Source organism: Uloborus diversus, unplaced genomic scaffold (assembly GCF_026930045.1).
Source record: "Uloborus diversus isolate 005 unplaced genomic scaffold, Udiv.v.3.1 scaffold_306, whole genome shotgun sequence".
In the NCBI taxonomy this organism is placed as follows: Eukaryota; Metazoa; Arthropoda; class Arachnida; order Araneae; family Uloboridae; genus Uloborus; species Uloborus diversus.
In genome coordinates, this window is record NW_026558468.1 from 172,912 (window position 1) to 187,720 (window position 14,809).

Below are 14,809 nucleotides of genomic sequence, written 5' to 3' on the forward strand. Positions count from 1 at the left end.
TGTGCGGACGTTTGTCACCATAAGGCTTTTAAACGGCTGGACCGATTTTGATCAAATTTTTTGTGTGTAATCAAGTTGTGGGAAGCATGGTTTCGAAGCCCGATGGATGGAATCGGAAACGTTTGTGTTAATTAATTTAAACATTGGATGGTTATATCTCCCAAATGGTTAATATTTATTTTAACCTATTGTTGAGCGAGAATTGAAAATTGAAATAAATATTTAACCCGTTGCCAAAGGACAATAAGAAAGCTAGCTGTGCTTTTTGAATTTAAATTTTCTACTGTTATATGTCAATTGAGATTACATAAAACGTAGAGAGAGAGAGAGAGAGTGAGTGAAGCCTTCGTTTCTTGAAAGTTACGATTTTAGATCCCGTCATATATTTTAAAGTAGAGTACTGGAAGGTTCACGCAAAACGTGTGTTCTGTCGTCGTAGTTGAACCATGTGACCGGATCAGTGCTTTAGGTTTTCCTAACCAAAAGATCAGAAAGTACCGTACCTAGCAAAATTTGTTTCTTGGCTCAAATCCATCTGAGTTTTGGCACCAATGTCAAGAATACTTTAAGGATTATCAAACTAATCAGTACATTATTAAAGGAAAAGATGATGGACTTTAAAGACGAATCAAGTTTTATTTTCGTCCAGATAAATTACAACAGGGTAGTTCTGTACACAAAAGATCAGTGCAGTGGAAGATCTTTATCTTTGTGGAAAGAACAAATTAGGCAATATATGAAGTTTTAAAAGTTTTCGTTCAAAAGATCGGATCACTAATCTGTTGGAGTTGGCTTCACTTACTGATCGGCTGGATAGGGTCGCTAGATTACAGTAACGTGGTGGCTTGGCGGCTTTGGCAGTAAACAATAGAGTTGCGTGATCATTTGTTTACATTTTAAAACTACTGTTAATGTAATTTATTGTATTTTTTGTTTATTTGGCGAAATATTTCAAATTTCAAAGATATTTTTTTTGTTTTTAAAGAGTTTTTAGTCATTTTAGTAGAAGAATGTGTTTTTTTTTTAACATCAGGAGGGTAGGGGGAGGGGAGGAGTAATTTTCGCTTATTCAGAAAACTGTTTTTACCTTTATCTTTTTTTTAAACGATATCCATTCGGTTGTTTTATTCTTTTTCATATGGGGGATGTTGCAGCGGAATTTCCCGTTTGTTCTAAATGGGTAGTTCGTTTTTTACACTTAATATCCCAGGACGCTTTTTATTTTTTGAGTATGGTTGAAGGAACAAACCATCAAGTATGGGAGAAAAGATAGTTAATAAAACAACTGCTCAGTTGGCATTAGATAAATCAAGTTGTAATAAATATACTGATTCTGACACCAAGCAGGTTAAAACATTTTCTTTTTACTTTTTTTTTTCAACAGAACGGTTCAAACACTTGATAGTTTATTGAAATTTTATAACTTTTCAATTTACAAATGTTGAACAGAACAACGTCTGTCGGGTCCTCTAGTGTTATTTATGTATAATATCGCAATAAATATTCATCAAAAGTGTATTATTTTTCTCCACTTTTGGAAAACTTCATTAAATCCTAAACATTTCACAAACACAATCGTGTAACTACAAGCTTCCAGTATTCAAACACTTTATATTAAAAAAGGAAAAATGCTCAACTATTTACATTTCATTAATAAGAATAAAAATTTAGTGTAGTTATAAGCAAAAAGTGCATAATGTGTGCAGAAAAATATTCTCAGATGGTGTCGTTGAAATTGGTATTTTGCTGTCATATTTGCTTCCCAAGCAAATTATTTCAAACAGTCCTATCTTGTTGGACGCTGGTTTAAAAAGCAAGTCCATAACAAATCCCAACTCAACTAGCTGGATGCTACTAAGTGATATTTCGTTGCAAAGCAAATGCTGTAATAACTTTCTTGAAATATTTAGATCGTGTGAAAACTCGCGTTTATAGATTGACGATTTGAAGTAAATACCCTTTTTATGGAGAGACAGATAACCATCGTGTAGATGAGCGAGTTGAAAGATCATTTGATTAAAATCGCTCAAGTTCAACGTTCACGTCAAAAAACGGGAAAGGAGGAAATTGGAGGAAAGTTTAATCAGTCCCATATAAAAGTGTCCGCTCCGAGGCATTGTGCACTTACTTAATCTATATGTATAAAAATGGAGTTTGGTAAATTTGTTCCCTAAGATCTCAGTAACTACCCTGCAGATTTGTCTGAAACTTTCACGGTTTGTTCTTTTTGGTACTGGGGAGGTTTGTAGACCAGTTCGAAAAAAATCCGATTGTTAGTTCTTTTTCTATTCTAATGTGTCCAAATTTTCACATAAATGCCCCAATATGACGGTTTAAAAATATGTGCATATATTAAAATTATGTGTCCATCGAAAACGCTTATTTTTCTGCTGAAGATGGAATTTGTTAGAAAGTTCTAAGTTGTATGAAAAACGAGATACGAGCTTTTTTGTCCCATGTTCGAAGGCTCTCCTCAATACAATTCATTATTTAGTGTATCATCTCAACTCCCAGTTCATAGCTAGAATTGTTAAAAATTTTTGTGTTTCGTCTGACTGTTTGAGGCTTTTCTCAAGTCAAATCTTAAAGTAACGTTTTTTCCCCAAGATTGGCTAATAACTAGATTTGGGTGATTATTTTCCATTTAAAAGGAACTTTAGTGTAATTAATGGGTGTTTTTATTATTTGTGCTGATTTGACACTTAATCATTATCCAATCTAACAGCAGAAACCTCGCCAAAATGTATGCTGAAAGATTTCAGTAACGGATGCATTTGTCAGTTTTTTCAACTGTCGTGGTTTTTGAAGCCAAAGACTACGTAATAATGTTTGTCAGCTTTCACCATGTAAACAAAATATCGCCAAAGAATCTTTAAAAACTTTTTTTTATTGTAAAATAATCCAGCAACTAAATTAGGCAAATCCATAAACAGCACAAAATCTTCCATTAATGTGACATTGTGCACAAATTCAAACCATCGCCAAATTTTACTACTTATTTTGGAAACATTTCAGATGAAATTGTTTAACGCCATTTTATGGTGACCAAAAGTATCTCAGCATCCGGCGACAATATCTCTTTAACAAAAATTAGTAACATACCATTTTACAAAGTAAGGAGGGGAGCATTATCCAAGGTATCCCAAAACGATTCCCGCAAATTCGGTAACATTTTAAATCACACCAAGAACCCACAATAATTGAAATTTTCTAAAATATCTAAAGCAAGTAGAAGGGGATTACGGGCGCGTGGTTTTTTAAAACAGTTCTTACTTCAATAGACATACAAAGAAGGTAAGACTCCATGTAAAAAAAAAAAAAAAATATGTATTAACTGATAAATCTTTTTAAACCTGTGAAGTTTTATTTCATATTTCGGAAATTCTTCAAATTTGTATATGCTTAAATTTCGTGTTTTCGTTTCTAAATGAATACTATTTTGCTCTTTTTACTTACTGATGTTTTAGTTTTATGAGTAAGGAAGAAGCTAGATTTTAAATCACGTCAAAAAGGTGTGTTTTCAATTCTTTCACTTAAAACAGAAAACAAATGCAAGTAACGATTGTTTCTCATAATTTTTGCTAAACCAGGCAACGCCGGGTATTTTTGCTAGTTAAAGAATATAAATTAAATCTTAGGGGAGGGGTGTTCTGTATTCAATTCCCCCTCAATTGAACACTAAATATATTTAAAAATTGGAATATTAAATAAAGAACTTTATATTTTAGTGCCTTAATAAAGTTATTTATTAGTAAATAAAATATTAAGGTAATTGATTCAACTATTAAAGTAGCAAAATATATTTAGTTTACTGCTTTGCTATGCAGTAATAAATACATTAGTAACACCTATAATAAAAAATTACCATGCAGCGCAGCGTTGAGAAAATTAATCATCCATGTGCCGCGAGAATTTAATATCGTTCAAGAGAAAGCCAAAAGCTTAGGTGTGAAAATACACCGATCACAGCAACACCACATGACCATGACGTATGAAATTTAAAGTTTCTTGGATTTCTCCGGGACCCCTTATCAGATCCAGACCAAATTACAATGGGACCATCTGGAAAATATACCCTTCCAAACAAAAAAATTTTTTTTTTCAAATCGGTCCAGTAGTATTGGAATAATTCGAAAACACACAATACAATATTTGGTGCAATACAAAATCATAACCTCCTTTTTTGAAGTCTGTTAAAAACAATGCAGATGAATTGAAATAAGAACTATATCTCATACTTTTATTAAAGAATGTTCTATTCTTGTTTGGTTTTTCGTGTAGGTTCATTTTTGTGATTGGTTTTTGATGAATGTTAGAACTAATTTGGAACAATAACATTATTTTTTTCCTTTTGAGTTATTTTAACTTTATTCTCTCAGTATGCAGGGGCTCCCAAATGGTCCGCTTTTCCCGCCAAAGTCCGTTTTTTATGGTAAAGTCCGCTTTAGACCGCTTTTTAACATTTTGGTCCGATTAGTCCGCTTTTATATTGTTTTTACTTAAAGATCAGATTTTAAAAGTTTTTCATTTCGTTAAAAGTTACTGTACACCCAAACATGCAGCCGCAGCGCGTGTTAAACAAGGTTCGTACGCCCATAAAAACCTTGAAAAGTTCTTGTGTGTGTGTGTGGGTGGGGGGGGGGGGAGACGTTACTTTCAAGTGCTTGAAAAAGTATAAAAAGATTATTTATTGCTTGAGTTCTTTCAAAAATCATTGGATTGTGCTTGTAATTCTTTTAAAAATATTTCATTAGTGCAGTTTTCTGAACATATATATTCGATATGATCTATCGCGTGTTTAAGGTTTCAATCCTTTTGCATCTTGTTAACATTTTGATGATTTTACAATCCAAAGTGGTTTTGACACGTGCTTACCTTAGCTTAGCTTATTTTTTGTTTAATTTCAATAATTAACGAAGGAATTATTTTGGGAACCATGGAAACATTGAACTTACTCGGACTTCGCGGAAAAATGCTTGTCGCGTTTGAAATTTCAATCCTTTTGCGTCTTGTAAATATTTTGATGCTTTCCACAATTGGAAGTTATTTTGACATACGCTACTATAAATTAGCTTATTTTTCATTTAATTTCAATAATTAACGAAGGAATTATTTTGGAAGCCATGGCAACATTGAACTTACTCGAACTTGACGGAAAAATGCTTCTCGCGTTTGAAATTTCAATCCTTTTGCACCTTGTAAATATTTTGATGTTTTCCATAATTGGAAGTTATTTTGACATTTGCTACCTTAGTTTAGCTTATTTTTCGTTTAATTTCAATAATTAACGAAGGAAATATTTTTAAAACCATAACAACTTTGAGCTTATTCGGACTTCGCGGAAAATTGCTTCTCGCAGTTGAAGTTTCAATCCTTTTGCATCTTGTAAACATTTTGATGTTTTTGACAATTGGAAGTTATTTTGACATGTGCTACTTCAGATTAGCATATTTTTCATTTAATTTCAATAATTAACGAAGGAATTATTTTGGAAACCATGGTAACATTGAACTTACTCGGACTTCGCGGAAAATTGCTTTTGGTGTTTGAAATTTCAATCTTTTTAAATCATGTAAATATGAAAATATTTTGCCCAATCAAATGTTATTTTCTCATATGCCACCTTAGATTAGCATGTTTTATATTTAATTTAGTAGAAAATAAAACAATTTATTCCATGGGAAACATGGCAACATTGAACTTGGTTAGTGAAAATTACAGGGTTCGTACCGGTCATGGAAATCCTGGAAAGTCATGGAAAAAAAATAAGCGAATTTCAGACCTGGAAAAGTCATGGAAAATTGAAATTTTCATTGAAAGTCATGGAAATTTATTTCAAGTCATGGAAAAATGCCCTGGACAAAGAGAAAGTAACAGTAACTAAAGGAGCATTAGAAATCTTGAGTGATTTAACAGTATAGCACATAAAAGCTATTAAAAGCGGAAAATTGAACAATCCCAAAATCAAATCTGTATTTTTAAATCTCATTGCATCCACTTCTGTCGCAGCCGCTTGCCCTTTTTTTGTGATGTGATTTTACTGCTTGGACATCACTTATTTTGAATTTACTGTTATTTTCGAAACTTCTTATGTTTCATATTCTGTAGTAGCGAAATTTCACGTTCTTAATTTTGCCACGCCCACTCAAAAAAAAAAAAAAAGCAATTCAATTGCATCCAAGTTCGATTTCATCACTCGTAAGAACTTTGTCATTAAACTTATCAGAGTTTATCTTAATTTGTTGAAGGTTTTAGAAAATAAAAATCTTTAGTCAGGCAATAGAATACAGAAAAAGAGAAATTCTAATACTTTAAAACAGTAGTGCCCAACATATGGCTCGCAAACTTATCCATGTGACTCACTGCTACGTTCAATGTCAAGAGTCAAACATGTTCTAAAATTTCTTCACCTATTAATTTATATGCATTTTAAAAAGTGCAAATAACTAAACAAAACAAGTATACTTTTGAATCAGAAAATTGATTCATTACTAAATGGTTTTTTCAAAAAAGATCTGATTTAGAAACATAAAAAACTAAACAATGTGGCTTTACTTTAAAGAATCAAAATACTGTCAAGTAACGTGGATGATTAAATGCACTGTTGACACTAAAAGGCAACTTTTGAAGCAAATTTATTGAAACTTAGTGATGACTCGTTCAACCTTTGTCCCATTCAATATCATTCTGTCTATTTATAAATAAAATATCAGACATTTAAGCATCATCATATTTGTTTCACTGCATTTTTACTTTACTTAAATTTATATGATGAAGACAATTAAGAATAGTTTAGTTTTTTAAGTGTGCACTTATTATTTTTCCCATTACGAGTAAGTGCTTCAATGCGGCTGTGGCATTCATGTAGACGTTTTGCTAATGCTCATTTCCAAAAATTATCAAGTTTTGAGATTAAATAGTGCTATTCTCTTCGAGTAACGAGGTCATGAAAATTTTCATTGAAGTCATGAAAAAGTCATGGAATTTTTCCATCCAAATAGAGTATGAACCCTGAAATTAGCTTCTCTGAGCTTTCAATTGTTTTGAATCTTATATTTTTATATTTATGGCAATTAGAAGTTATTTTGACATGCTACGTCAGATTAACTCGATTTAATTTTTATTTAAATGACTACAAAATTAATAATTTTTGTGTTGTTTAATTCAATTTTATTTAGTTTTCCAAACTGAATTTTGATTATTATTAGCCTGTTTTTGGTTATTACTGTTTTTTTTTTGTGTGTGTGTGTGGTGGGGGGGGGAATATTAAATTTAAACAATTGAGCACATAAGATTTTAAAGTAGCGTTTGTATATGAAACAAAGTTGAATTATGTAATTTTATGAAGTTGAATTCAGGGGCGGATCTATAGGGGGGCCATGGCCCCTCCCAAAACCTTGTGATTGTAGGATTTTTTTTAAGAAAAAAGAAAGAAGGAAAATATGAGAAGGTGACAAAATTTAACACGTGTTTTACTTTATAAGAAATTTAGGTCTTAATTGGGAGAGAAATTATGTCCCCCTCCTCGAAACCGCAGTATTATTTCCAAACTTTTGCTCCAGTGTTTACATCACTTCTTGATTCTAACTACAGACTCTTGGACCATCTCTAAATGCTGCTGTCCTCAGAGTACATTTTTTCTCAAGAGATAAAAGATAACCTAAATTTGCACTTTTATGGCTTTAATTTCAAAGCATTTCTGGAAGAAAGCCCTCTTTCCCCATATTCGTCCACGAATGCCATGAAAAGTAACCAAAAATTGCATTTTCGAACTTCAATTTGCAAAAGTTTTCACGGAGATTAGTTATCAACCTTGTTCCTGAACTACAAATCAGTATTATGGTTAATTAACAAATTATCTTCACGGATTTAGCCCAGCAGGCAGCTGATTTTCCTTTTGGTGCTTCCTTGGGTTTAAATGAATGGTCCTCCCAAGGTCCTCTTTTTAATCCTAACTGGTCCTCTTTAGTCCTCTTTTTGATTGAAAATGGTCCTCTTTTACCCTTTTCTAAAGCTAAAATGTGTTGGGAGCCCTGAGTATGTTAAATATGATCTTAAATTTTCATCCACTGAACAATCTAGAAATTTCATCCTGAATTGAATGGTGCTCACTCTTTTCAGATAGTTGGGTTTCACTGTAAGTAATGAATCTCTATTTTATGTATAAAAAATGACTTGTCTTAGTTGAACTTGAATATTTGTTTTCCGCGTTTTTCAACAAATACTACTATTGCTTTATGGAAAAGTGTTGATTATCTTTTTTCAAAAGAATGTTCCGTTTTTGTTTGGTTTTTACAAGTTGGTTAATTTTCACGATTGCGATTCTTGTTAATTGTTAGTAGGGTTTCCAATCCCTAATCTCGCTGGATTCCGCATGATTTTTTGCCCGATTAAAAGCTAATTCCCGCGGGATTTCCAATCCCACCATTTTTTTTTTCATGTAAACGTTTTCCCAATGTGATAATGCATATCATATTTTTTACCCATTTATTCTTTTCCCATTTTTCTGTCATTTTAAGTGTTTTTTCCCCCATTTCATTGGTTTTTTATTTTCTTGTGCATTCCACGTTTTCCCTGCTTTCCCCTTTAAATTTCGCGCACTTTATGATATTAACTATGTGATTTATTCATTTTTCCAATTGAATAGCTTTTTGTCCATTTTTTCTGTCGTGGATCCGATTTTTTCATCTTTTTGTCCGCCATTAAAATGGTGGGTAGCGTCCTTTTCCTTCGTTGTTTGGGCATCAAAAGCGCTCATTGGTTCCCGCGCATCGCTGCGTACCCGGATCCGATCGCTCATTCGCCGATTCATTTTTTCCACTCCACTTCACTCCGCTTGCAGCTCCCAGTCCGCTCGGTTGTGCTTTTTGCAGCTCTCCATTTTCTTCAATGATGGCAATGCTGAAGCATCATTGCTCGGCATCCTTGGACGCCGTGGCTTTCCACCGTATGTATAAGACCTCAAAATGAGGTGAAACCACTTTTATTTTTATTGCTATTTTTATAGCAACTTAATTATTTAATCAAGAACGTTAAATTTCGTGGCAGAGGATGATAGCATACAAAGAGAATCGACTGTGTGTAAAATGACTTCGGAGAGTGGTACGCAAAATGTGCTGGAATCGAGCCCTTCATTACTGACCATATTTTGATACTCAACCTAGCTGTGAGTGGTGATGCGTAGCTGCATTTACCCCAGTCAAATTTTAATGTATGATGATTTCAACACCGCCACCAATGCAGTTGGGGAGAATTTCTAATCTAATAATATCTCCCCAATATTTCCTTTGATACTAGCATAGTGAGTTCTGAAATAAGATTAACAAACTATTTCTAACTTTCATGATGTTTATTTAAACAATGTAAATAGTTAAAACACGCTTAAATGATAAAAATAAATACTAAGAACCAGGGGTGATTGTGTTCCGGTATTTTCATCTTGATTTCCGGTATCTTCATCTTCGAAAATACCGGATCTCCCATATTTTCAGAAAAACTCACTTATGTAAAATTTTGGTTGATGTTTAATGAAACGGCGAAAGTCCAAATTGAAGACGTTTCGTTTGGTATAAAGCGTAAGCTACCGTCATCTTTTGCAAGCTCTATGGTAATTATCGAAGAAACAGTTGGCGTGGGAGACGGAATCAAGGCTAGACAAGATGAGGAAGGAGGGTAACTTGATATTTTCTCCCTTAATATTTTCAAGATGACTAATAGCGTTTCTCTGTTGCATATCTTAATATGCAGATGATGTAATTAGGGGTGCCCATTCCCCCCGACTGCGATGGCACCCCTCAATTTTACCAAGCCCCCTTTTCCCTCAAGAATTGCCACCCACTAATAAAAAGACATAAATTCTTCTAAATTAATTTCTCCAAAAGTTTCTGTGGTATAATCTGCCTCATAATCACTCCCCCCCCCCCCCCGACACAAACACATGAAAATCCTTGCTATAGCTATTCACCAAGATGGTCTATGTCTTTTCTCGGTTGCAGATGCTTATGTAATAGTTTTTGCAGCCCCCCCCCCCCATAAAATGTTGAAATTTCACGACCTATATGTATCGAAAATATTGATATTTGGAGAGCGATCTATCGTGGTATTAAAATTCGCATATCGCCTAGCTCTATTGCACAGTGATCATAATGCATGCTGTCCCTTTTTGCCCCAAACTTATTTAATTATGAAATCTTTATGCACTTTTAGTAAATGAATGTAATTAATGGTTAAGGATATAGATACAGTGGAGGGAAATAAAACATTCTTTGAAAAATTTTAAGAAATGAGAAAAATTAAAAGAATTTCATTCCTTCCATGCACATGGACGTATTAAGTCCAATTAAAATTTAGTTTTAGCCCCAACAAATAATTATGCATATAAATAATGTGTGCATACACGTAATGTGTATATATATGCCCTTCAAAACACTTTTTCTTCTTGGGAAAAAAAGCTCAGGTATTTTTTTATGGAGTCACAATTACCCCTGCTAAGAACATAATCTCTCCACATGCTACTCTTGCACGAGATAACTAATACTACAATGCAAACTGCATGACTATCGACTAAAAACTTCGACGAAGAAACCCATTTGGAAATAAGCTAACTCCAGCTCATCATTTTCAATGAAGGGCGAGCGGCACGAACGAGCAAGTTCGAATACCGATCTAGCGACCGCCTACAACGACGAGAGATGATCAAAGAGAAAGAACATAAGCCGCGAGCAGTTTAAATATCCCCCGGGTCATTAGCATATCCAAGTCACGTGAACGGACACTCGTCACTGCTATCATTAAGCACACGTGCCATCAGATTCCTTCTAGAAGCTTCCGTGATGTCATCCACTACGGAGTTCCCGCCAAAGGTGGACGAAAGTGAAACCAAACATTCAGTCGATTCGACCAATGTGAATGAGTGCTGATAAGAATCTTTTACCCCAGTCATGCAGAATGATTGGTAATACGTTATAAGTAAGGAAAAACATTCTTTTACTGTTGGTGTTGTGAGGTGATGAGATAGGATTATTTACTGTTCTTATTAACAGGCATTTATGCCTAACAGATTACCAACTGATGCGCCATTTTTTTGCGTGGCATGGCCTGCAACTGACATCGTATGTATCCCATTCATCTGAATACTTCCCACCATCTTGTGTGCCTCTTCAAATCGAACTTCCCGTCCGGCGCCCATTTTATTTGAATGTTTCATAAACCATGCGAATGAACTCCCCATTTTCCGATTTTTAATGAACTTTGCAAGCTCCAGCTCCACGTTTTTTTTTCTTTTTGAACTTTTAAGTATTTCACCCGCGGATGTGTTTTTTTTTTTTAAATTAAGTGTTTGAATTTTTATCGCTAACCTGGTGATCACCATACAAAATTCCTGTCATATCTGGTCTGCTTTGAAATTTACGCTGAAATAAAGTATGTACGGTAGTTGCTATGTTTCATTCCTATCGTCCACATACATTCAACATGGGGTAAGTCTCTCATGAATTTTAATGTTCTTTGGGCATTCAAGGCAGTCGTTGATCTGAGGTTATGTGCGGCTGCGATGCTTCCACTTCCACAGCCTAGATTGTTATCATTTTGTGTTTCTGATTAAGTCTTCAAAATTGAACGCGACGCACCATGACACCCAACTTTTGCCAATCATAAAATTAATATTTTAACAAGCATCATCTGAAATTTGAATTGCCTTCCTTAGACATCTTTGTGTCTCATATAATGGACGGTAGATTTACCATATTAGAACACAATAAAAATAGTTTTTTCTTTTTTTTTTTGAGTTTGAATTGATATTTTCATTCAAAGGTCTCAGTTTTCACAAGTTCAGCAATTGAGAAAAGCATAAAACTTATAAAAATTTTCAAAAACCATTACTAAAATTTTGAAATCCCGAATATTATGCTTTTAAAAAATTTAAAAAGTGTATTACAGATTACCAAACCCTCAAGAGTAGACAGAATACAATGCTGTATCACTTCTGTAAGTTTAAGAAATGCACTCAAAACCTTTAACTTACATAAAGTGCCCAGTATTTTTCTCCGAAGAAGAAAGCAATGAAAAGCCTAACATTATTTATACATTTGGCACAACTTTAAACGAGGCGACAGAAACTTGGATGAAACACAGGATGAGATGACTCGCATGACAGTGCAGTTAGTTAAACAGCTCAAGTTTTTAAATGTCTCTTAAAAGTGAGAGGTAAAATACTGAATTTATCCAAAATTTTTTACTGAAATATGAGATTGGACTCTGTGTAACCAACCAGCATTCACCGCTTGCTGTAATGAATCAAATGCACTGATACAATGACCAACATTAATAAAGGAACAAGGGTATTCTCAATGCAAATTAAATTGGATGCAGCCAGAGGTGGTGATGGGACTGAAAACGGAGGGGGAGGGGTAAAAAAAAAACTACAACCAAAAAAGTCATTTTTAGCGGCAGCAAAAAAAAAAAAAAAAGTAGAAAACTTTGCTGAGGCTGGTTTGAGAGCATATGAATGGCAATTGATGTAAATCTAAGAGCTTAACTCATGTTTTTCTAAACATTTTAATGAATTATGCATACAAAAACTTTCCCCGAAGAAACAATTAGACGAGAATTAGACTTACATTATTTACTGCAAAATATTTTGGGGTAAATAATGTACCAAATGTTTTTACAAACATTTGGTAATAATTTCATTAAGCAAATTTGGCTTCTTTAAGTAAAACAATTGATTTGCTAATATCTAAACAATGAATACATAAACTAAAAGTTTCTGCTTGTGCTAAATAATGTTTCATACACTGATAATCAATCGTAGTTTTAGTTCCTAAATTGGAAAATAAAATAAATAAATGAACCATAAAAAGAAGAGGGGTGGTTGGCCCCCCCATAATTGGTTTGTCCCCCACAAATCGCCGCCACTAGATACAGCAAAACACATCCAATAGGCATTGTTTTTGTCCATTTGCAGTTCTTAAGCAAAAATCCAGCATAAGAGATCAAAACTCTATTTCAGAAGGTGATGAAATAAATGGGGATCTTTTGCTAAATAAATGTCCACAATTTAATTTCAGTAAAATCAACTGCTGTGGCGCAACAGCAAGTATTTTCATCAAATCCATCATTTTTTGAACAAAAGTTCTTCTCCATTCCATACGAACTTGGTGAAGAGCATTGGAAAATTTTAGGGCACACTTTTGCATACTAAACCATAATTGGGAATTGACTTCGTAATGCGAAAAAATTGATTTATGGGATTGGAAAAAAACTACTTATTCAAGTAACAAAATCAGTCTTTCCTGAGAAGCACAACTTTTTCTATTGCATTAAATTTAAATAATTGAGTTAATCCCGCAGGATCCTGCGGGACTGGCGACTTACAATCCCAAAATTCTGTGGGACTGAATTCGGGGGGGGGGGGGGGATTGGAAACCCTACTTGTTAGAACTAATTTGGTAATTTGGGACAACAGCATACTTTTTTAAATATATCTTTTAACTTGATTCTCTCAGTATGTTAAATATGTACGTTCTTGAATTTTCATCCACTGAGCAATCTAGAAATTTCATCCTAAATTAAATGTTGCTCATACTTTTCAGATATATAAATATAGAAATAAGTTATGAATCTATATTTTATGTTTAAAAAAATGGCTTGTCTTAGTTGAACTTAAATACAGTTGAGACTTTCTGTTTAACAACTTTTAAGGGACCACAAAAAAATCGTCCTTAAATAGAATGCATCTAAAACTACAGAGAGCATCTGGGACCGTGAAAAGTCGTCTTTAAATAGGGAAAGTCTTAAAATAGAACGTCATTAAAGAGTGATCCAACTGTATTTGTTTTCAGCATTTTTGAATGAACACTACTTTTGCTTTGCGTAAAAGTGTTGGTTATCTTTTTTTTAAGTTGCATTGGTGTTTTCTAATTACTTTTTTAAATTGTAGTGCGATGGCGTATATGGGAACTCTCGACTTATGCATGCTACAACTTCCTTAGTGGTTTGTATAAGTTATGCTATTAATTTGTTTTTTTTTTGTCATATCTGAAATTTATTTTAATTGCAATAGTTTTTGTGATAAATCTTTTTAGGGATGTAATAGTGCAAGTGCAAGTTCGAAATGGAGCTATATATGAAGGCATTTTACGTACTTTTTCTCATCAGGTAAATTTTACTAATTAATAGTATTTATTATTGGATTTAGTTTTTCTCATAATTGATACATAATTATTTGCATTTGAAAATTTTATGATTAAAAAAAAATATTGCATAGCATTTGTTAGTTTGTTTAAAGCATTAAAAATTATCTTCAATGTTAGGTTATTTGATTTCTAAAATATTAGTTTCATATCATTAATTCCAGTATATTATTAGGGATGTAAAATTTCTGAAAATTTTGAGGTGGCAGAGAGAAACCAGTTTTTTTTTTCAGGAAAAATTGGAAAAAAATAGAATAATTTATTTTTTTGAAATATAAAATTTATTTTTTTTTAGAAACATTAATGATGAAGCTGTTAAAGATACATACAAAGCATGTTATTTTTTTTCTTTAAAATATAAATTTGCCTAAAAACTTTTACTGTTAAAAAAAAGGCCAATAAATTTTTTTGTTCAGAACACCAAAATTTTCTAAATTAGTTAAATCATTACACCAACCTTAATTTAGAGTAAACTGTTCTTTTTGAGTAAACTAAACTTTTTGTAAATGCTGAAATTGTTTTTTTTGGCATAAATTTGCTCTTTTTTAAAAAATTAAATTGGGAGATTTTAAACCCCCCCCCCCCCAATTTTTTTTTCTTTTAAAATTTGTTACATA

The 14,809-nt window shown here is 33.0% G+C and overlaps 1 long non-coding RNA gene across 1 annotated transcript in view; it reads left to right on the top strand.

Annotated features, from left to right (window-relative positions):
* Positions 1 to 14,002, top strand: part of LOC129233278 (uncharacterized) — a 41,627-nt gene extending 27,625 nt beyond the window's left edge. The window contains exon 4 of the long non-coding RNA XR_008581448.1: positions 13,940 to 14,002. This is a non-coding gene — a long non-coding RNA (uncharacterized LOC129233278). The remainder of the gene's footprint in view (positions 1 to 13,939) is intronic.
* Positions 14,003 to 14,809: the final 807 nt, after the last annotated feature.